General features: G+C 44.6%; 1 pseudogene; it reads right to left on the reverse strand.

Annotated features, from left to right (window-relative positions):
• Positions 1-24,919, reverse strand: part of LOC122554919 (NAD(P) transhydrogenase, mitochondrial-like) — a 242,989-nt pseudogene that overhangs the window by 12,822 nt on the left and 205,248 nt on the right.

Raw genomic sequence — 24,919 nt, forward strand, 5'->3', positions numbered from 1 at the left:
GAATCCTGACCAACACATTCACGTGTATCCCAATAATAATTATCTACTAAAAGTGAGAGCGAGAGCTGGAAATGATTGGCCAAATATAGGCCATTGTGGTGAAGATTTATAATATATTACTGTAATTTAGGAGCTTGGTTTATAAAGTTTGGATAAGTAAATTTTTGGTTTTCAGTTTTGTGAAGATCTTTTTTTTTCTTAAGGGTCAGATACATTTTCTTTTAGTATTGGGTCAAAACGAACATTTCTGAGCAATCACATGAGCAGCACCAGCTATAACTAAACTTGAGGTGCCAACCCACTGAAGCTATAACATGTATGCCAAAAGGTGGAAGCAGTAAGTGACAGACAGAGATAAGTTGTCTAAGAACCAAAAGATCAGACCTAAGCTTTGTAGTCCTGCCATATGCAGTTGTGAGTAGTCATGGATTATTAAACAGTTCACTAGAGGAGGAAGAAGCTCCACAAGTATCCACATCCTTAATGACAGGATATAACAGCATATCAATGCGAAAGATAAGGCTTAGGCATTTCCATTGAACTTCAACCAAAAATGCCAAATGGTCAATCCAACTCTGGATATTGCAAATACTGTGGACCCTAATAACATTCTGACAATATATATTAGTGATATATGCTGCAGAACTTGCTATGCCCTAGCCAAGCTGTTCCACATGATGGTGCCTAGCAGCAATGTCGAAAATTGTCTAGGGATATCCTACCTACAGAAAGCAGGACAAACCCAATCTAATAATTCCTGCCTCTCTAGTCTACTCTTAATCATCATAAAAATGATGGAAGGTATCTTAGACAATGCTAAGAAGACACTGCTCACTGACACTCAGTTTGGGTTCTGCCAGGCCAACACAATTCCTAAATACATTACAGCCTTGGACCAGACTTGGACAAAAGAAGGAGCGAAGGTCACTATCCTTGACATCAGGCAGCATTTGATTGAGTGTGGTATCAAAGAGCTCGAGCAAAACTGGAGTCAATTGGAATTGGGTGGAAAAAAGATCTGTGCTGGTTCAATTCACATCTGCCACATATGAAGATGGCTGTAGTTACCGGAGATCAATCATCTCAGCTCCAGCACACCTCTGTAGGAGTTCCTGAGGGTAGTGTCCTTTTCCCAACCAACTTCAGCTGCTTCATCAATGACCTTCCCTCCATCATTAGGTCAGAAGTGGGAATTTTCGTGATGATTGCACAATGTTCAGAATCATTCATAACTCCTCACATACTGAAGCAGTCCCTGTCCAACTGCAGCAAGACCAGGGTTACATTCAATAGGAGGCAATGGTCTACCGTTGTTTTCACTCACTCATAAGACATGGGTATCGCTGGGCTGCCAGTGTTTATTGTCCATCTCTAGATGCCCTTGAGAAGGTGGTGGAGTGCTGACTTCTTGATTGGCTGCATCCATCTGTTGGAGGTAGATTCACAAAATCATTAGGAAGGCAATTTCAGGATTTTAACACAATGATAGTAAAAATACTGCAATATAATTCCAAGTTAGAATGGTGAGTGGGTTGGAACAGAGCTTACCACTTTTATCAGTGGTGTCCCCATGTATCTGCTACCTTTGACCTTCCGGATGGAAATGGTCTTGGGGGTTTGGAAAGTGAATTTGTGTAGTGCATCTTGTAAATAGTACCCTGCTGCTACTGAGCATTGGTGGTGGAGAGAATGGATGCTTGTGGGTGTGGTGCCAATCAAGCGAGCTGCTTTGCCCTGAATAGCATCAAGCTTTTTGAGTGTTGCTGGAGCTGCACTAATCCAGGCAAGGTGAGGGGCATTCCATCACACTCCTGACTAGTGCCATGTAGACAGTGGACTGGCTTTCGGGAGTCAGGAGGTGCATTACTTGCTGCAGTATTACTATCCTCTGACCTGTTCTTGTAGCTACTGTCTTCATATGGCTCGTCCAGTTCCTGAGGTAAAAACAATGACTGCAGATGCTGGAAACCAGATTCTGGATCAGTGGTGCTGGAAGAGCACAGCAATTCAGGCAGCATCCGAGGACAGGCAAAATCGACGTTTCGGGCAAAAGCCCGAAATGTCGATTTTCTGTCCTCAGATGCTGCCTGAATTGTTGTGCTCTTCCAGCACCTCGTCCAGTTCCTGGTCAACAGTAACCCGCAGGAAGTTGATCGTGAGGGATTTAGTGATGACAATGCCATTAAACAGAAGGCAAAGAATTCTGAAGTTCTTCAGAACTCCGAAGAAGGGTCACTGGACCTAAAACATTACACAATCATCAGTGAACATCTCCACATCTGACCTTATGATGAAGGGAATGCTATTGATGCAGCAGATCAAGGTGGTTGGGCCCTAATAAAAGATAAAAAATAGGCCAGTCAGCCTATCATGTCTGCACTGGCATTATAAACTAGCCACACATTCTCGGTCCCATTAACTAGCTTCTGGTCCGCACCGTTTTAGATGACAGCCCTTCAGCGAGTAATCCAGCATAACCAGATAAAGTTCTGGGGATCTGTTTTCAAATCCTATGGTAGTAATTTGAACTCAATAAAAATCTGGAGTTGAAAGTTTAATGATGATCATGAAATGACTGTCAAGGAATTACCACCACCTGCAACTTCCCTCCAAAGCCAAACCCAGACCGAACATTGAGCTACATTACCATTCCTTTATTGTCATTGCAGCAAAATCCTGGAAACTCCCCCCTTACCAGCATGTGTATGTACTTAGGCCACGTCAACAGTGGTTCAAAGAAACAGCTCACCACCACTTCTCACGGGCAACTAGGGATGGGCAATAAATGTTTCGATAGCCAGTGATGCCTATGTGCTTAGAACGAACATACTAAAATACTCAGAACTCTGAATTCTCTCACCATTCAGATAACATGCTTTAGTTTATTCCCTTTGCCAAAATGGATAATTTATCATTTTCCTTCAGTTTACTCCATTTGCCAGATCTTTGCGCTCCTTATGTTTTCTTTACAACTTGCTTTCTTGCCATGTTAACAATTTAGCACCTCTTCATACCAGCCATCTGAATTCACGGTTGATGGGATTTGCCCCTTCAGCCACCACTCATTCACCACTCCACTGATCACCCATCCCACTGCTGTTTGCCTCAACCTCTTTTTGGGAATTTTACTTCCACACTTCTGGTTATAAACAATCCAGTAGAATCATCCTTTGTTCATCATGAGAATGGCTTCCTTGTCCATCTTTCTTCCTGATCCCCCTAAGCTTCAAGTTTTGGCTCTTCACCCATCCACCTGAGGAGGCAATGACACTTCCTTTGTGAAGACACCTCTAAACCTGTTTGTTTGTTAAGGAAAATGAAGGTATGCAATATGAGAAGAACCTCGTTGAAAGCCACGCAGTGTTCGCTGAGGCTCTTTCCCAACACAAACCATAAACTAATTTTCGGTCTTAAAGAGACTTTTATATATATATATATATATATATATACCACCTTTCACAATCTCAGGATGCCTGAAAATAATTTGCAGCCAATGAAATAATTTCGGTAGCGTGGTCACAATAGGAAATGTGGAGCAGACAAGTATTTACTGTGGAAAAGGATATGGAAGATATAGACTGTAGGGAAGTAGATGGTGATATCTTGCAAAATGTCCAGATTACAGAGGACGAAGTGCTGGATAACTTGAAACGGTTAGAGATGGATAAATCCCCAGGAACTGATCAGGTGTACCCGAGAACTTTGTGGGAAGCTAGAGAAGTGATTGCTGGACCTCTTGCTGAGATATTTGTATCATCGATAGTCACAGGTGAGGTGCCGGAAGACTGGAGGTTGGCAAACGTGGTGCCACTGTTTAAGAAGGGCGGTAAAGACAAGCCAGGGAACTATAGACTGGTGAGCCTGACCTCAGTGGGCAAGTTGTTGGAGGGAATCCTGAGGGACAGGATGTACATGTATTTGGAAAGGCAAAGACTGATTAGGGATAGTCAACATGGCTTTGTGCGTAGCAAATCATGTCTCACAAACTTGATTGAGTTTTTTGAAGAAGTAACAAAGAAAATTGATGAGGGCAGAGCAGTAGATGTGATCCATATGGACTACAGTAAGGCGTTCGACAAGATTCCCCATGAGAGACTGATTAGCAAGGTTAGATCTCATGGAATAAAGGGAGAACTAACCATTTGAATACAGAACTGGCTCAAAGGTAGAAGACAGAGGGTGGTGGCAGAGGGTTGTTTTTCAGACTGGAGGTCTGTGACCAGTGGAATGCCACAAGGATTGGTTTTGGGTCCTCTACTTTTTGTCATTTACATAAATTATTTGGATGCGAGCATAAGAGGTACAGTTAGTAAGTTTGCAGATGACACCAAAATTGGAGGTGTAGTGGATGGCGAAGAGGGTTACCTCAGATTACAACAGGATCTGGACCAGATGGGCCAATGGGCTGAGAAATGGCAGATGGAGTTTAATTCAGTTAAATGCAAGGTGCTGCATTTTGGGAAAGCAAATCTTAGCAGGACTTATACACTTAATGGTAAGGTCCGAGGGAGTGTTGCTGAACAAAGAGACCTTGGAGTGCAGGTTCATAGCTCCTTGAAAGTGGAGTCGCAGGTAGATAGGATAGTGAAGAAGGCGTTTGGTATGCTTTCCTTTATTGGTCAGAGTATTGAGTAGAGGAGTTGGGAGGTCATGTTGCGGCTGTACAGGACATTGGTTAGGCCACTGTTGGAATATTGTGTGCAATTCTGGTCTCCTTCCTATCAGAAAGATGTTGTGAAACCTGAAAGGGTTCAGAAAGGATTTACAAGGATGTTATCAGGATTGGAGGATTTGAGCTATAGGGAGAGGCTGAACATGCTGGGGCTGTTTTCCCTGGAGCATCGGAGGCTGAGGGGTGACCTTATAGAGGTTTACAAAATTATGAGGGGCATGGATAAGATAAATAGACAAAGTCTTTTCCCTGGGGTCAGGGAGTCCAGAACTAGAGGGCATAGGTTTAGGGTGAGAGGGGAAAGATATAAAAGAGACCTAAGGGGCAACTTTTTCATGCAGAGAATGGTACATGTACGGAATGAGATGCCAGAGGATGTGGTGGAGGCTGGTACAATTGCAACATTTAAGAGGCATTTAGATGGGTATATGAATAGGAAGGGTTTGGAGGGATATGGGCCGGGTGCTGGCAGGTGGGACCAGATTGGGTTGGGATATCTGGTTGGCATGGACGAGTTGGACTGAAGGGTGTGTTTCCATGCTGTACATCTCTATGACTCTATGACTCTAAAGACCACAATGAGAGACCTGCGCGTGGAAACCTAATATCAGAGGAAGATCAGTGCTCTCAGAACTGCCTGAAGACAGAAGATATAGGACCTTCCTTGGAAGAGATAGCACAGGTCTGTCGACAGATCTCCAGGTGGCAGCCTCACCCTCCACTGTCAACACTGTGGCAGATAATTTGCTCATGGCAAGCTCCCACGATGAGCAATGTGATAAGGATAAGGTAAATTGGCCAGGAAACCGTGGACAACTGCCATGTTCTTCTTCAAAATGTAGTCATGGGATCTTTACATTCACCTGAAAGGGCAAATGCATGCTCAGTTTAATTTCTCATTTGAAAGATGGCACCGCCGATGCAGCAGCACTCCTTCAGTATTGTACCAGAGTGTCAGTCTCAGTCATACTGACACTGAGTCGAGAGTGTTGTGTTGGAAAAGCACGTCAGGCAGCATTTGAGGACCATAAATGTCAATGTTTTGGGTAAAAGTCCTTCATTAGGAATGAGGCTTGTAAGCCAAGAGGGTGGAGAGATAAATGGGAGGGGGTTGGGGCTGGGGGCAAGGTAGCTCACAAGCTTCATTCCTGATGAAGACCTTTTGCCTGAAACATCAATGTTCCAGCTCCTCGGATGCTGCCTGACCAGCTGTGCTTTTCCAGAACCACACTCTTCAACTCCGATCTCTAACATCTGCAGTCCTCACTTTCTCCATACTTACACTGAACCTACAGTCCCCTCCATCATAAGTACTATTTCTCCAATTCCAATAGAAGTCACACGAGATGGAATACTGAGTACAAGAATCATGGACAGCAGTGGCCATCACAAAATAACCATTCACATGACCATCTTTAGTAATCTTACCAAGTATCTACAGGAAATAGCTTATTCGGTATCAAATCATTTTAGACCAAGACAACAAAATCATGCTCACTTACTCAGTTGCCTCCAGAATTCCTTTAGTTTGAGGCTTTCCATCACTCCACCAATCTAGACAAGCGTTCGGTGTTAGACTGAGATACCTTTTAAAACACAGTTTCAATAAGGCTTGGACTATTAATGTGCCGATTGTGGTATCACCCTCAGCTCTAAGTCAGAAGGTTGTAGGTTTACAAAGTTAAAAATCACACAACACCAGTGAAGCTGGTCCCACGGCTGTGAGACTGCTGGTGGACACCATGTGTTTCCTCTTTGAGGACACTAGGGCATAAACTTAAGAAAATCAACTTTTTTTTATATCTAGAATTGCTATCATGCACGGCTGAACAGGTTTATCTACCACAAATCATCAATGTTAATTAATTTTCCTGCCTTTGTCCACCAGCACTAAATGACCCATGTTTCCAATTAATTATCAATTTTCCCACAAAGCCTACTGGGGCAGTGCAGTGACACCAAAGGTGAAGGATAGGTAGCAAGAGAGGGAGTGGATTAAGTTGAAATGGAGCTGGAGGAGGGAATAAGGTACTGTACTCTCTGTGGCACCCAGTTCTCTCTAAAGTCATCAGAAGTGTTGGTAGACACCACGTGATCCCTCTTTGAGGATACCTGGGCACAAACATAACAAACCAACCCATTTTTCTTTAATTAAATAGAATTTTGTGCTGTGACATTACACTTTTTGATATCCAAGTAGCCCTGGGTAGTTAGTTTAATGACTTTACCACTGTGCCACAACCTCTCCCATATCAAATACTTCTTTAAAAAATAAACAATACTGAGGCGTTTCGTTTTATACCCAGAAGCACTCTTAACATAACTGAACGTTCGACTTTCCCATCACCTAATCACCCGTTTTTTTATTGTCAATTAACCATCACCAGGAAATCACCCGTATTTCCAATCGGTTCATTTATATTTAAAGGCTTTGAAGGCAATGCAAATGATCAACGTTGAGGGAGAGATAGGGAGTGGGCAGGAGGCTAAAGCAAAATGGAGTTGGAAGGGGCTCAGTGATTTTTTTTAACAAAATAAAACCACTGCCATATCACCTGTGTTATGAATTGAACAATCCAACTCTTTTTCTTCTGATTGCTAAAGTGACTTGTTTTTTTCTGTGGAGAGAAGATGATCATTAGTTGTAAAGTGAATGTAATGACATACCAAGCTTCTCCTGTCCCTCAAAAAATCCCATCGCGTGTTTATGAGGTTAATTCAAAGACCCCTTGGTGTGTCGGGGTGGGGTTTGGGGGGTAGCTAAGCTCTTGGATCTCCTGTTTACAAGCCACAACATCACCCAATAGAAGACAGCTCTTTTTCTCTCATTTCTATATCCAAAAATGTTCCCAATTAATCAATTTATGTACAAAGCCCGTTTAAGAGCAAAATGAAAAACAACTCTTCATATTAAAAGGTGTATCACGCACAGCTGACTGGGTTTTTTCCATCATCCAATCACCCCGTGGTATTTTTCATTTGTTAACGACCACCACTAAATCATCTACAAAATCAAAAATTATTGGAAAAACTCAGCAGATCTGGCAGCATCTGTGGAGAGAAATCAGAGTTAATGTTTTGGGTCCAGTGACCCTTCTTCTAAACACTCTTATTTCCAATTATTGAGAGAGAGTTAGATCAAAATGAAGTTGGAGGTGGTGATAAAGCACTTCACCCTCTGTGGTGCCCACCTTCCTTGAAATGCATTGAGCGTATCAGTGGGCACTGTGTGTTCCATCTTCAAGGACACCCAGCCATGGTGCAAAAGAGGGATAGCTAGTTGGCAACTATAGAATCCTGAGAGGGCTCTTGTGGTGCAGGGTAGTGATGCTACCTCTGAACCAGGAGACTGGGTTCAAGTCCCACCTGCTCCAGAAGCCTGCAATAACATATCTGAACAGGTTGATTGGAATACATCTTCTGGGGATTGGCTCTTAAAGGGACCTGCATTTCTAACACTAACACTCCAGCGTACTTTGCTACTACTATCTGACATGCTGAGAATTGTGAGCATTAACTATTTACTTCACACCCATGCTAACCATCCTCCCCCAAACAATTTCCCCTGCTGAGATATCAAGCAGGAGAGCATCGATGAGTGGGCACAGCAAGGTATTGTCTTCATGGGCTACTCTGCCTGGCAGTCTCCCATCGTTGTCAAGGAAATGAGGCAGTCTGACTGGGCAACAGGATTAGTACAGTACCTGTACCTCTGTTGTTGCACTCTTTTGTAGTTGCTCCAAAATTCCTTCAAAATCCACCAAAACTCCATAATATGGTCAGAGACTGTCCGGTATTAAAGGTTTTACAAATTTATCTTACCTGCAGTAAAGTGACTGGTCCTTTAAATCCATAGTCCATTCTTTTTGCTTTAAAACTCAGATGCTGTTAGAACCTGCATTGACCAATTTTGATATCCTGTGGTCCGATCAACTGGGCTGTTGATCCTGGGCACTTGCAGAAGCCACGGTGTGTATACACAGAGCAGTAATTGACACAGAGAAGCAGGTCAGAAGCAGGAAATCAGAAGCAAGTATCTTCCAGGAATTAATTTCTTGACCTTATGTCTTGAGGGAAAGTCAGCATGTTTGAAGTTAACCTAATAGGTTTGTCAACATCAGGATAAATATAAATTCTTTTCACAAACCACATCTAGACTTATTTTAACAGATGTTCTTTATTTTGTTATATGTATTTGTGACTACTGTGATTTTTGGGAATACGTACTAAATTGGTCAAATGTCTGACCACAGCTGTTTTGATAAATTAATGACAATAAACCAAAGTGAATGGCCTTTTGACATTGATCAACAAAGTCCAACCTAAAAGCATCTTGAAATAATAGACTCCTCCATAATTTTCCTTCCTCAATTGTCAACATGGATAATTGAAAAGCCTATGCAGTAATATCTTCCGGAAACTAAAATGAGAATGGCTGATGATCTTTCTGTGCAATTAAGTAAAAGTAAGCTAGAAATAGCTGAAAACTCAACTTTGTAAATTTTGCAAAAAAACTTTAATTCTTCAAAGTTTTAGTGGAGAGTTATAAATGCATCTATTTGCTCCTATGTTTGAAATAATTGCACAATAACTGGTGCAGATTTCAATAATATAACAAAATGTACTATTTCCAGTTACAGTGAAAGAGCTGAAAATATATTCAAAGAATGGGATATAAAATTATAAAAATAAAATAAAACCGCTTTTTCAGAATTTTAAGATAGAGGATTTCTTTTTTTAAATCCTGTGTACATTTATCTTGCATATCCTTATATGGAATTAGCTTTGATTGTGTGTTTTGTTGTCCTGTACTTGTTGGAGTACTTGGTGTAAATATTGCAGAGCTGTAGGGAAAAAGACAGGGGACTGGCATTAAGGTGAATACACATTCCTGTACCAAATTAACAGATAAATATCATAGTTGAATAAAGACAAAATACCGCCGATCTTGGGAATCTGAAACAAACATAGAGAATGCTGGAGCATCTCCATAGGTCTGGCAGCATCTGTGAAGAAAGAAACAGTCAATGTTTCAAGTTTGACGTACTTCATGTTCTGAAGATTCAGACGAGACTAAAAACAATAACTGTTTCTCTCTCCATGGATCCTACAAAACAATTGGTTTGCATTCAGTTCACTCCAATTCTTACCCACACTTTCCCAATAACTTCGCTGGACGTGGGTTCATGGCAGATTCTGGAATATCAGGTCTGACCAACTATAATTGGTTTTAACATCACTGCTTTGGAAGCTTGCTGAGGGATCTAATTAAGTATTTTAAAATATAAAGTAATTTGACAAGATGGTTATGGTGAAACTATTTCCTTCTGATTAGTGTATGTCAATTGTCATTATTTTCTTTGCATATTTTTGTTTGTACTCAATTTGCTAAATTCCTTCCCTTAGCTAATGTTTAGGTTTCTTTGTTATCACTGATGTTTTTGCCTTCTTTTTCCAGTCTGAAAACGGATACTGTTAATAGGTCTGCTATTTCTTTATTGGCCATTATATATCCTTACCTTAGACCTTTAATAGGTCCATGTTGCCTCTTATTTATTATTTTACTGGCATCTTTAGTATTCTTTGCAAGTTTGTTTTAACATATTCCCTTCTTGTACCTCCTGTTACATCCTCCTTTTTCCTTTCGGTTCCTCATTATAGTGCTCCCAGCCTACTCAATGTTCACTTTCCTTGTGTTTGCAAGTCTTTCCATTCTCTTGATGCATTTCCAGAGTATGATTAGATCTTGGCAGGAACTCACCTTAGAGTTCACAACCAATTGTTATTGCTACGCTTGTGATATTTTTGTGGTAGCTAATTCCTAAAGCATAAGCTAAAATGCCCAAGTGACCAAATAGTGGTGAAATAGAAACATTAATTGTTAATTGATACCTGACGTTTTTGTTGTATTACAGATGCTTCCTTAAATGATTCTGATGTTTTGCTGAGTTTAAGGCCCCTTTGAGGTGAACTTGCATCTCAGAGCTCCATTAACATGTTACAGGATGGAGGTTTAGCTGACTAACCTGTATCATTCGCATTCTGAACTTAGGGGAAGGGAAATCTATTTTTTGTCAGTGTGTCAAACTTTCATAGTGACTTTTATAAACAAGGTGGAAAGCAGGAAGATATCTAAAGCTGTATTGGTAGACATGAGTTTGTTTATCAATTTATTTCTGGCTTGGAAAAGGTGGAAATGGAGATAGACTCATTCCCATGGCTGGAAGGCAACTTGTCTCTTTTAACTGATAAACGGTTGTCTGTTGTAGATAATCCAATCACTGTGCTGCTCATACACCATTTTGTTTCCATAGATGTTTTGCACATCACTACAGTTTTTGATGTCATGCTTGGATCATACCACAGGCTTCTGACAAAATTCTCACCCTGGCCAAGATGATCCAGGCACGTGCACATCCTGGGAATGCAACTGTCTGATCAGGTTGAATCTACCAGCACCCATCTCAAATATTTTTGTCGGAAAGTAGTTTTGAAGTATAGAAACTATTTTGATGTCAGAACAGTGGCCTGCAATTTACATAAAACACAAACAATGATATGATAATTATCAGCTAATCTGTTTTGTAATGGTTGTTGAGGGACAAATATTGCTGAGGGCAACAGGGATAACTCCCTGGCTCATTTTCAAAGCAGTGTAATAGGATCATTTACAAATGCCCAAAGGTCATGGGATCTATGTATCTGCCTGAGAGGGCAGATAGAAACTTGGTTTAATTTTTCATTTGAAAGAATTCATCTCCAACACTGCAGCATTCCTTCAGTATTGACCTGGAATGTCTATACTGAAGGAATGCTGGAACCTTGGTTTAATTTCATATCCAAAAGATGACACCTAAGATAGTGCAGCACTCTCTCAGTAATACACTGGCATGTAAGCCTTGATTTTTATGCCCAGATCCTAAATTGAGAACCTACAAGCTTTTTTTAAATACCTGGAAGTTATATCACACACAAGCAAATGGCTATTCCCACCTCCAAATCATGCATGGCAATTTTCATTAAATCACCCAACTTACATGCAGAGTCCATTAAGGGGAATGCAATAACACCAAACCTGACGGGCACCTGGAAGTACTCAGGGATGCCCTCATAAGAATGGGGTATAATGCTCAACTCATCAACTGCCAGTTCCAACGTGCCACAGCAAAGAACCGCAATTACTTCCTCAGGAGGCAGACACATGCAAGCGACAGGGTACCCTTTGTTGTCCAGTACTTCCCAGGAGCTGAAAAACTACGCCATGTTCTTCACGGTCTGCAACACATTATCAATGAGGGTGAGCACCTCACCAAGACCTTCCCCAAACCTCCACTGCTCGCCTTTAAACAACCACCAAACATCAAACAAATCATTGTTCTAAGCAAACTGCCCGACTCTCAGGGCAACTCCTTACAACCCTGTCACAGAAGACACTGCAAGACCTGTCAGAGTGTGGACATGCATACCACCATTATGTGTGGGGACACCTCCCATCATGTACATGGCAGGTACATACTACTGCAGGCAAGGATGCCCCGAGGCATGGTACATTGGGGAAACCGAGCAAAAGTTACGGCAAGGGATGAATGGGCACCGCACAACAATCAACAGAGAGGAGTGTTCCCTCCCAGTTGGAGAACACTTCAGCGGAGCAGGACATTCGACCTCGGACCTTCGGGTGACCATCCTCCAAGGCGGACTTCGGAACAGGCAGCAGTGAAAAGTGGCCGAACAGGAGCTGATAGCTAAGTTCCGTACCCATAGGGAGGGCCTCAACCGGGACCTTGGATTCATGTCACACTACAGGTGACCCCATTGCACTATACACATACACAGACACTCCTACACACACACACACTCCCACATACACACACATACAGACACTCCCACAGATATACACACACTCCCACAGACACACACACACTCTTACAGACGCACACAATCCCACACTCACACATGCACCCTCTCACAGACTTAGACCTCTTTACACTCACACATACAATCTCTCTCACAGACACTCACAACCACCACCACCACCCCCACCCACCATCACCCACCCCCACTCTGAAACCCCCACCAGAGAGCTCATGTTGTATTCACCATTACCCTCTAGAGACAGGTGAGCAGCATTAGTGTGGGGTGCATTATTTCCACTCCAATTCCATCTTCATTTCACGTCTATCATCATAGAATCCCTACAGTGCAGAAACAGGCATTTGGCCCAACAAGTCCACACTGACCCTCCGAAGAGTAACCCACCCACACCCATTCCCCTACCCTATTACTCTACATTTCCCCTGACTAATGCACCTACCCTACACGTCCCTGAACACTGCGGGTAATTTAGCATAGCCAATTTACATAAGCTGTACATCTTTGGATTGTGGAAGACAATAGACAATAGACAATAGGTGCAGGAGTAGGCCATTCTGCCCTTCTAGCCTGCACCACCATTCATTATGATCATGGCTGATCATCCTCAATCAGTATCCTGTTCCTGCCTTATCTCCATAACCCTTGATTCCACTATCCTTGAGAGCTCTCTCCAACTCTTTCTTAAATGAATCCAGAGACTGGGCCTCCACTGCCTTCTGGAGCAGAGCATTCCACACACCCACCACTCTCTGGGTGAAAAAGTTTCTCCTCATTTCTGTCCTAAATGGTCTACCCCTTATTTTTAAGCTGTGTCCTCTGGTTCAGGACTCACCCATCAGCGGAAACATGTTTCCTGCCTCCAGAGTGTCCAATCCTTTAATAATCTTATATGTCTCAATCAGATCCCCTCTCAGTCTTCTAAACTCAAGGGTATACAAGCCCAGTCGCTCCAATCTTTCAACATAAGATAGACCCGCCATTCCAGGAATTGACCTTGTGTCGGAGGAAAACAGAGCACCTGGAGGAAACCCACGCAGACACAGGGAGAATGTGCAAATCTCTCACGGACAGTCACCCAAGGCGGGAATCGAACTCAGGTCCCTGGCGCTGTTAAGCAGCAGTGCTAACCATCGAGTCATCATGCCACCTCTGACTCTTGCCCTACCTCTTCTTTTATATTATTGGTGCACTGCACAAAAAATAAAACAAGTTTTTGAGAACTGATTGATACTTTTGTTCTAAAGCGAATTACTGTATTGATTAGGTAAAAACAAGGACAGCAGATGCTGGAAACCAGAGTCTAGATTACAGTGGTGCTGAAAAAGCACAGCAGGTCAGGCAGCATCCCAGGAGCAGGAAAATCAACATTTCGGGCAAAAGCCCTTCATCAGGAATAGAGGCAGGGTGCCTGCAGAGTACAGAGATAAATGAGAGGCGGGTGGGGGTGGGGAGAAAGTAGCATAGAGTACAATAGGTGAATGGGGTGGGGATGGAGGTAATAGGTCAGAGAGGAGGGTGGAGTGAAGAGGTGGAAAGGAAGATAGGCAGGTAGGACAGGTCATGGGGATGGTGCTGAGCTGGAAGGTTGGAACTGGGGTAAGGTGAGGGAAGGGGAAATGAGGAAACCGGTGAAATCCACACTGATGCTCTGGGGTTGAAGTGTTCTGAGGCGGAAGATGAGGCGTACTTCCTCCAGGCGTCGGGTGGTGAGGGAGCAGCAGTGGAGGAGGCCCATGACCTGCATGTCCTCGGCAGAGTGGGCAGGGGAGTTGAAATGTTGAGCCACAGAGCGGTGTGGTTGATTGGTGCGTGTGTCCTGGAGATGTTCCCTAAAGTGCTCGCTAGGAGGCGTCCAGTCTCCCCAATGTAGAGGAGACCGCATCGGGAGCAATGGATACAATAAATGATATTGGTGGATGTGCAGGTGAAACTTTGATGGATATAGAAGGCTTCTTTGGGGCATTGGATGGTGGTGAGGGAGGAGGTGTGGGTGTGGGTTTTGCAAATCCTGCGGTGGGACGGGAAGGTACCAAGACGGGAGGGTGGTTTGTTGGGGGGGGGGAGGAGGTGGGACGTGGACCTGACCAGGTAGTCACGGAGGGAACAGTCTTTGCGGAAGGTGGAAAGGGGTGGAGAGGGAAATATATCCCTGGTGGTGGGGTCCGTTTGGTGTCGTCGGATGATTTGGTTTATGCAAAGGTTGGTAGGGTGGAAAGTGAGCACCGGGGGTTCTGTCCTTCTTACGGTTGGAGGGGTGGGGTTTGAGAGCAGAGGTGCGGGATGTGGATGAGATGCGTTGGAGGCCTCTTTAACCACGTGGGAAGGGAAATTGCGGTGTCTAAAGAAGGAGGCCATCTGATGTGTTCTATGGTGGAACTGGTCCTCCTGGGAGCAGATACGGCGGAGGCGGAGGAATTGGGAATACGGGATGGCATTTTGCAGGAGGTAGGGTGGGAAGAGGTGTAATCCAGGTAGCTGTGGGAGTCGGTGGGTTTGTAAAAAATGTCAGTGCCAAGTCGGTCGTCATTAATGGAGATGGAGAGGTCCAGGAAGGAGAGGGAGGTGTCAGACATGGTCCAGGTGAATTTAAGGTCAGGGTGGAATGTGTTGGTGAAGTTGATGAATTGCTCAACCTCCTTGCGGGAGCACAAGTTGGTGCCAATGCAGTCATCAATGTAGCAGAGGATGGGAGTGGTGCCGGTGTAACTACGTAAGATGGACTGTTCTACGTAGCCAACAAAGAGACAGGCATAGCTGGGGCCCATATGGGTGCCCATGGCTACCCGTTTGGTCTGGAGGAAGTGGGAGGATTTGAAGGGGAAATTGTTAAGGGTGAGGACCAGTTCAGCCACATGAATGAAGTGTCGGTGGAAGGGTACTGTTGGAGACGTCGGGAGAGGAAGAAACGGAGGGCTTGGAGGCCCTCGTCATGGCGGATGGAGATGTAGAGGGACTGGATATCCATGGTGAAGATGAGGTGTTGGGGGCCAGGGAAACAGAAGTCTTGGAGGAGGTGGAGGGTGTGGGTGGTGTCTCGAAAGTATGTGGGGAGTTCCTGGACTAGGGGGGATAGGATAGTGTCAAGGTAGGTGGAGATGAGTTCAGTGGGGCAGGAGCATGCTGCATTGATTACTTAATTTGCACACATCAAGATCTCATAAACAACCAATGAATACAAATAATAGCCTAGAATGCCAACCTATTAGCACCCAAGGACTCAATCAGATTACATAGAAAGTACACAGGATTATGAGCAGAAATGAATTATGTTCCTAACCAAAATGTACCCAGATCTAAGCTTTACAATTATCTATAAATTCCTCCACTCAAGCTAATTTCTGGCCATTGCACTCATCTTTTTTAGCATTTACAAATGCTATGTTGGCCTTCATTGCAAGAGAGTAGGAGTGTGAAAGAGTCAGGATGTATTAACCTGGCTGTGCAGGATCTTGGTGAAATCATACCTGGCATATTGTACGCAGTTTTGATCTCCTTTTTCAAAATATACTTGCCATGGTGGGAGTGCAGCAAAGGTTCACCAGACTGATTCCTAGGATGGCTTGTTGTTGTATGAGAAGGAATTGGGTAGACTGGCATGGTAACTCAATGCTGCCTCACAGTGCTGGGGTCCTGGGTTCAACTCCAGCCTATGAATGATTGCGTGGAGTTTGCACATTCTCCCCATATCTGAGTGGATTTTCTTTGGGTGCTGTGGTTTCCTCCCACAGTCCAAAGATGTGCAGGTTAGGTGGATTGGACATGGGAAATGCAGGATTACAGGGATGGATGTATGTGTGGGCAGGATTCTTTTCAGAGGGTTGGTGTGGACTTGATGGTCCAACTGGCCTGCTTCCACACTGGAGGGATTCTATGACTGTTCTGAAGGAAGTCATCTTGGACTTGAAACATTAACTCTGTTTCTCTCTCCAGAGGCCTGCTGAGTTTCTGTTTTATTTCAGACTTGCAGGATTCTGCTATTAATTTGGTCGACTGGGCCATTACTCACTAGAATTTATAAGATTGGCAGAGAATCTCACTGAAACAATACATTCAGACACGGCTGGACAGATTGGATGATGTTTCCCTGGTCGAGGGGCCAGAACCCGGGGTCACGGTCTCAGAATACACAGTAGGTCATTTCCATAAGACCGTAACACATTAAGATATAGGAGCAGAATTAGGCCATTCAAACTTGGCTGATATGTTTCTCACCTCCATTCTCCTTGCTTCTCCCCGTAACCCTTTGATCCCTTTATTGATTTAGACTCTATTGATCTCATCTTAAATAGACGTGGTGACTGAGATGAGGAGAAATTTCTGAGGGTAGTGAATCTGTAGAAATCTCAAACAGAGAGATATAAGTGAAGTCACTGAATAACATTTTAAAAATACATAGATTTCTAGAGGCTAAAGGTGTCAAGGGCTACATGAAGAAAGCAGCAGTATGACATTAGGATAGAAAATTAGCCATGATCGTTTTGAATGGTGTAGCAGGCTAGATGGGTTTACCCATAATCCTATTTTCTATGTTTTTATGTCTCCGAGTTATAAAGTGTCCATGTGGAATTTGATGTCATTGCCATCCTATTTGTTTCACACAGACATATTGCAATCAGAATGAAAAGCAAAAATCATTATTTTCCGCCTCTATTTCTGTTTAATGAAGGAGGATGAAGAGGAAGAGAACCAGAGATAAAACACCACCTCCATAAACAGCATCACATAGACAGGTCCCTAGCGATTTGAAGAGTGCATAAGACTTGGCTACTCCCAATGAGGTACTGGGTGAGTTGCATTTACAAAGGAGCAAATTAACCAACCATATGACTTATTCTTCAATGACTTAAAATCAAGTACATCTGTAGAAATATAGATTATTACAACCCTCAACTTTTACCAGTCTGAATCCTTCTAGGTACTCATGAGAATATACAGGATTAGTCAAGGGGTTGAAGCATTGAGGTCAATAATGACAAATTTAAACAAGGAATTAACCTCTTTGAATCAATGCTGCTTAACCTATCAGTAATTACAATTCAAAAACAAAGTAGTCATGGAACAATAACTTGCCAAGAGCAGCACCAGACAAACCTAAGAACCTGCTGAAGCTGCAACAAAGGCTTGCATTGCAAACAGCAGAAGACAGAGCTATGTGATTCTCCACTCAGTAGATCAGATCAAAGCTCTGCAGTGTAGATGGATCCACTTCTGAATGGTGCAGGATTTCAGAGGACTGGCATTCACAGCCAGATTGCCACTCTGCTCCTAAGTTTTTACATTTAGAAAGATCTGGATAAGGACTCCTTCAGAAACACCAAACAGAGTTTAAATCTGACAGGCCTTTCATAGTGCAAGATGGTCAGGGAACAGCAAACCACACTCCCTTTATCAGAGCAGTAGTTAGCATATTCTGTGATGTAAATGTCCAGTAGCACAAGCAGCCACATTGACAGCTTCTGAGAAAGAGTGAGCATGTATGCAAGGTACAAGTCCGTTTATTAGATTTGATTTAAATTATTATTGTCACATGTACCTAGGTACAGTGAAAAATTTTGCATTGTATGCAGCACAGGCAGATTATACCACACAAAAATTATAGGGTGATGGAACAGAGCGAGGAATACAACATTAGGCCGCAAAGAAGATGGACAAAAAGCAAGATCAACATTAGATTTTAAATTTGAGAGGCCCATTCAGAGGTCTAATGACAGTGGGGAAGAAGTAGTTCTTGAGCCTGTTGGTATGTGTGTTTAAGCTTTTGTCTTTTCTGCCTGACAGAAGCAGGTTAGAAGACATTATAACCGGAGTGGGAGGGGTTTTTAATGCTACTGGCTGCCTTTCCATGGCAATGAGAAGTGTAGATGGAGTCAATAAGTGGAACATTGGCTTGTGTGATGGTCTGGTAGAAAGTGAGGACTGCAGATGCTGGAGGTCAGAGTGGAGAGTGTGGTGCCGGAAAAGCACGGCAGGTCAGGCAGCATCCGAGGAGCAGGAGAATCGATGTTTCTGGCATAAGCCCTTCATCAGGAATGAGGGGGGCGGGGGCTACAGGCAAGGGAGCTGAGAATGCAACATGTAGATTAAGGTGAGGGTGAAGGTGATAGGTCAGAGAGGAGGGTGGAGCAGATAGATGGGAAAGATGATGGACAGGTCAGGAGGGCAGTGCCGAATTGAAGGCTTGGGACTGTCATAATGTGGGGGGGAGGGGGGAGAGGAAATGAGGAAACTGTTGAAATCTGCATTGATTCCGTGTGGTTGCAGTGTCCGAAGGTGGAATATGAGGCGTTCTTCCTCCAGATGTCAGGTGGTAAGGGTTTTGGCGATGGAGGAGGACCAGGACGTCCTGTCCTTGACAGAGTTGGAGGGTGAGTTGAAGTGCTCAGCCCCGGGGTGGTGGGGTTGGTGGGTATGGGTGTACTGGAGATATTCTCTGAAACGATCCGCGAGAAAGCGTCCTGTCTCCCCCATGTAGGGGAGACTACACTGGGAGCAATAGATACAGCAGATGTCATTGGTAGAGATACAGGTAAATTTCTGTCGGATGTGGAAGGATCCTTTGGGGCCTTGGATGGAGGTGAGGGGGAGTGGTGTGGGCACAGGTTTTGCACTTTCTGCGGTGGCAGGGAAAGGTGCCAGGAATGGGGAATGGGCTGGTGAGGGGTGTGGACCTGACGAGGGAGTCACAGAGGGAATGGTCTTTTCAGAACACTGATAGGGGTGGGGAGGGAAATATATCTTGAGATGGGATCAGTTGTAGGTGGCGGAAGTGGCGGAGGATGATGTGGTGTACGCGGAGGTTATTGGGATGGAAGGTGAGGACCAAGGGGGTCTGACCTTGTTGCATTGGGGGGATGGGGTTGGAGGGCTGTGGTGTGGGAAGTGGAGGAGATTCGCTGGAGGGCATCGTTGACCACGTGGGAAGGGCAATTGTGATCCTGGAAGAAGGAGGCCATCTGGGATTTTCTAAGGTGAAATTGGTCATCCTGGGAACAGATGTGGCAGAGATTAGATTAGATTACTCACAGTGTGGAAACAGGCCCTTCGGCCCAACAAGTCCACACCGACCCGCAACCCACCCAGACCCATTCCCTACATTTATCCCTTCACCTAACACTATGGGCAATTTAGCTTGGCCAATTCACCTAACCTGCACATTTTTGGACTGTGGGAGGAAACCGGAGCACCCGGAGGAAACCCACGCAAACACGGGGAGAATGTGCAAACTCCACACAATCAGTCGCCTGAGGCGGGAATTGATCCCAGGTCTCTGGCGCTGTGAGGCAGCAGTGCTAACACTGTGCCACCGTGCCACCCGTAAAATGGAGGAATTGGGAATAAGGGATGGTGTTTGTACGGGACATTAGATGAGAGGAGGTGTAGTCTAGGTAGCTGTGGGAGTTGGTGGGCTTGTAGTAGATGTCCGTGGTTAGTCAGTCTCTGGAGTTGGAGTTAGAGAGGTCCAGGAAGGGGAGGGAGGTGTCTGAGATGGTCCAAGTGAATTTGAGATTGGGGTGAAAGGTGTTGGTGAAGTTGATGAACTGTTTGACCTCAAGGAGGCATGTGTGGTAAGTTGGGGTGAGCGTTAATAGTTACGCAGGAGAGGTCAAGGGGCAGAGGAGTTAGACTAGGGGCAGAATCTTACAGTGGTCTGAGCGCTGTGGGTTATGACAACATTTATGGCTGAATCGGTTGAGAAGTCCAGCGAGACCAATCTCCCTTACGGCATTATCTTACTGAATCTTTTATGCATTTGCCAAGTGGTGAGGCCAAGACTCAAAAATATTCAGTTTACCAAACACGCTGAGCAAGCGATAAACCGGAGAATCTCAAACCTGAGCAGGTACCTGGTGACTTCAACTCGCTGCTGGAGTCTCCACGTTGCTCGGCATTAAACAGCATCTCAGGGCACTGTCCCTGGGCACTTGACACATATATACCTCGTCCATGGGCATTGGCCAACATTTCCCAAACTCTCCAGTACACTTACTCAGGAAGCAGATGCTCACATTACAGACTGCTTGAGCAACTAACACTGAAAGGCTGCTGCCAGGATTGTTTGCACACAGGCTCACGGATTGGCTCCATTAGAGGCCTGTTCACTGACGGTCTTAGTGTTCACTCACTTGGCACCAATCTAAATGTTCGCACCACCCAGGCCTTACCTTGTCTGTTAACATGCCAATGCTTCTGCCTGAGCCTAAACCGGCCTCTGCCAGAGACATAGACAGGGTGCTTGTCAGCAGAGATCTATGTGGAGAAAGGAGTCTTGCTTTACAACATACTAAGCCCTCAGTCTAACACTGACAGCATGTGCCTGCTATCTGTATGGCAAACAAACTGAACATTTATTCGACCAAGAGGCAATTTTAGAAAGTAGGCAGGGGATCATCCTCACGCCAGTCAAGGGGTGGTAGGTGGTGTTCTATCAGGGGCTACTGATCCTATCAGTTAGAGACACAAACTGTAGACAGTCCAAGGGTTTGGCCACAGACTTTCATGTTCGAATGTGGAATATGTCCCACTATAGCCTGGGGAGTGGGCACTGCTCAGTCCTGGAGGCAAGTGCCAGCAATCAGGAGAACATATCATCTTTCAGGGAGAAGCAAATACAGGAGTCAGGAGTCTGCTCTTCCACATCGAACTCTGGGGCAAATACAATCCTGGTGGTCAATCCATTGAACCTTCAGGAGGATGCAGAGCCACCCTGCAGGGGCAGGTTGGACTATTCCCAAAAGAGATGAAGAGGAGTGATAACACAAGTTATTTGTGGATAAGGATGGTGAGGAAAGATCTCATGATGTTTAGCGGTGGGTGTGGATCAGAGCATCAGAGGGCATGGACAGCTATGGAAAAAGGTTTATTCTCAGTGACCACCATTGTAACCTGCACAGAGTGAAAATAGAAGTTCAGGGTGGGCATTATTAAGTGTAATGTCAGGGTTCATGGGCAGGAAGGAAACTTGCAAGTATAGTTCATTGTGGTGGAGCTCCACATGGACTATTGGGGCAATGCAAGCTAAAAGGGGACATGGAGGCTCTGAGTTGGTGGTTGGGGTGGGGGCGGGAGGTTGGATGTTGGTATCTGGAGACCAGGTGGAGTCCGGTGCTAATGGTGTATCTGCAAGCTGCCATTACTTGCTGTTCTCTAGATACAAATTGCAACTGCAAAATGGCTGGGAAAAGTTCCCAGGCTCAGTGGAGTTAGTGTCAGTTTAATGGGCAAAAGCACCGTATCCATGTCTTTTGGACAACAGGACATTGAAGGGGCTACTACACAAAATATGTATTTGCAAACTCAAACTACACTTCATTTACAATTATTTCATCATCCACAAAACGTGTGGAGTGAACCTACTCAGGATCCAAATGTTGGTCAAAGATAATTTGCACCATACCCATTGGTGCTTACAAAATGAACACTGGCATAGCAATAATGCTGAAGTCAGCAGTAATGACTTTAAAAGATGCCTATATTGGCCAGGTGTGAACAATTAATCATGCAACTTTCAAGGGTACTGTGGGAGGCAGAGTAGGTTGCTTCATCATCTGTTATGTAATTTAAAAATCAACACAACTTACACTCACCCAAAAATACATAAGATTCAACCTTAGGTTTTCAATAGTCTAACCCTTCCTGAACAGCTATTTAATTAGCTGCAGTGAAAAACTCTGAATTCTTCTATTTCAATGGATACTCATAGAGGGTTTCTAATGTAGGAGGGAAATTGGCCATCAGAAACTTCAATTTCCCAAAGAATTCTCTTGAAGTCTCCTACATTGGAGCCTCAGAGCGATCCGACAGGCAACTCCCACCTATGCTGCAGAATATTTCCCTTTCTGTTGGTAAATCTGGGCCTAACATGGTGAGGAGCTTCCACAAATATCCCTAAATTTGATGTTGAGGGGAGGCCAGCACAATCAGTACAAATAACCAGGCTGCAGCAATGACAACTATCTTCAACGGGATGAGCCATCTTGATCCTGGTCCTAAGCATCACAGATGTCAGTTTGCAGCCAATTTGGTTCACTTGCTGTGATATAAAGAAAAGGATGGAAATACTCCAAAACTATCAGCTTTGACCACAGCCCACCAATAGTCTGAAGGCCTGTGTTCCAGAACTTGCACACTCCAAGACAAGATGTTCTTGTACAATACACTGACATATACCCAGAAAATTGCCCAGGTACATCGGGTCCACAAAAAGGAGGAAAAATCCGATGTAGCCAGTTACTCCCTACCAGTCTGTTCTCAATCATCAGCAAAATGCTCGAAGGGGCACTGATAGTGTTATCACATGGCACATTGTCAGTGATACCCTGCTCACTGGTACTCAGTCTAGGTTCTGACGGGGTCACTCAACTAGGTGAAAGTGAGGATTGCAGATGCTGGAGACCAGAGCGAAGATTAGAGTGATGCTGGAAAAGCACAGCAGGTCAGGCAGCATCCGAGGAGCAGGAAAATCGACATTTCGGGCAAAAGCCCTTCATCAGGAATTCTAATCTATTAAAGCCTTGGTCCATACATGGACAACAGAGCTGTGTTCAAGAAAAGAGATGGTATTGCTCTTGACATAAAAACATCATTTGACTTAGAATGGCATTAAGAAACCCTAGCAAAATTGAAGTCAATGGGAATTGAAGGAAAACTCCACCAAATCAAGCTGTACCAGTCACAAAGGAAGTCTGTTGTGATTGTCAGAGGTGTAAAGACAATATGTTATTTTCCTATATTTTGATTGTGGATAGAATTGGGAAAATGACTGTTTTAAAAGTCAAGGATTATTGAAGAATTGCTGCACTTCTAAAAAGTAAATAACCTAACACTTACTGTAAGTGCTGTTTACACAGCTGTTGGTCTAAGCATGAGGAAAAAGGTAAAAACAATGACTGTAGATGCTGGAAACCAGATTCTGGATTAGTGGTGCTGGAAGAGCACAGCAGTTCAGGCAGCATTCAAAGAGCAGCGAAATCGACATTTCGAGCAAAAGCCCTTCATCAGGAATAAAGGCAGTGAGCCTGAAGCGTGGAGAGATAAGCTAGAGGAGGGTGGGGGTGGGGAGAAAGTAGCATAGAGTACAATGGGTGAGTGGGGGAGGGGATGAAGGTGATAGGTCAGGGAGGAGAGGTGGAGTGGATAGGTGGAAAAGGAGCTGGGCAGGTCGGACAAGTCCGGACAAGTCATGGGGACAGTGCTGAGCTGGAAGTTTGGAACTAGGGTGAGGTGGGGGAAGGGGAAATGAGGAAACTGTTGAAGTCCCCATTGATGCCCTGGGGTTGAAGTGTTCCGAGGCGGAAGATGAAGCGTTCTTCCTCCAGGTGTCTGGTGGTGAGGGAGCGGCAGTGATGGAGGCCCAGGACCTCCATGTCCTCAGCAGAGTGGGAGGGACAGTTGAAATGTTGGGCCACGGGGCGGTGTGGTTGATTGGTACGTGTCCCGGAGATGTTCCCTAAAGCGCTCTGCTAGGAGGCGCCCAGTCTCCCCAATGTAGAGGAGACCGCATCGGGAGCAACAGATACAATAAATGATATTAGTGGATGTGCAAGTAAAACTTTGATGGATGTGGAAGGCTCCTTTAGGGCCTTGGATAGAGGTGAGGGAGGAGGTGTGGGCGCAGGTTTTACAGTTCCTGCGGTCGCAGGGGAAAGTGCCAGGATGGGAGGATGGGTTGTAGGGTGGCGTGGACCTGACCAGGTAGTCACGGAGGGAACGGTCTTTGCAGAAGGCAGAAAGGGGTGGGGATGGAAATATATCCCTGGTGGTGGGGTCTTTTTGGAGGTGGTGGAAATGTAGGTGGATGATTTGGTTTATGTGAAGGTTGGTAGGGTGGAAGGTGAGCACCAGGGGTGTTCTGTTACAGTTGGGGGGGGTGGGGTCTAAGGGTGGAGGTGCGGGATGTGGACGAGATGCGTTGAAGGGCATCTTTAACCACGTGGGAAGGGAAATTGCAGTCTCTAAAGAAGGAGGCCATCTGGTGTGTTCTGTGGTGGAACTGGTCCTCCTGGGAGTAGATACGGTGGAGGCGGAGGAACTGGGAATATGGGATGGCATTTTTGCAAGAGGTAGGGTGGGAAGAGGTCTAATCCAGATAGCTGTGGGAGTCGGTGGGTTTGTAAAAAAAAGCATGAGGAAAGTCTAGTTACAGATGAGCTGAAGTTGAAGGATTGTGTGTGAATGGAGATTTGCTGGCAAAAAGTAGCAGATTGGCCTGTGGACTAGTGACCACATATCAATGAGAATGGCCTCCTGCCTACCAATAACGTTGTGATTGGTTCCCAGTTAGTGGAACAGCTTGGAGGTGTGAATGTTTGGGAAAATCCTTTTTTGGATCACTGAGAGGGAAGAAACTGTGTTTCTGCTCTGAAGCAAAGCAAA

The sequence above is a fragment of the Chiloscyllium plagiosum genome, unplaced genomic scaffold (genome assembly GCF_037043375.1).
Source record: "Chiloscyllium plagiosum isolate Xiang-an unplaced genomic scaffold, Cpla_swu_hap1 HiC_scaffold_1, whole genome shotgun sequence".
Lineage (NCBI taxonomy): Eukaryota > Metazoa > Chordata > Chondrichthyes > Orectolobiformes > Hemiscylliidae > Chiloscyllium > Chiloscyllium plagiosum.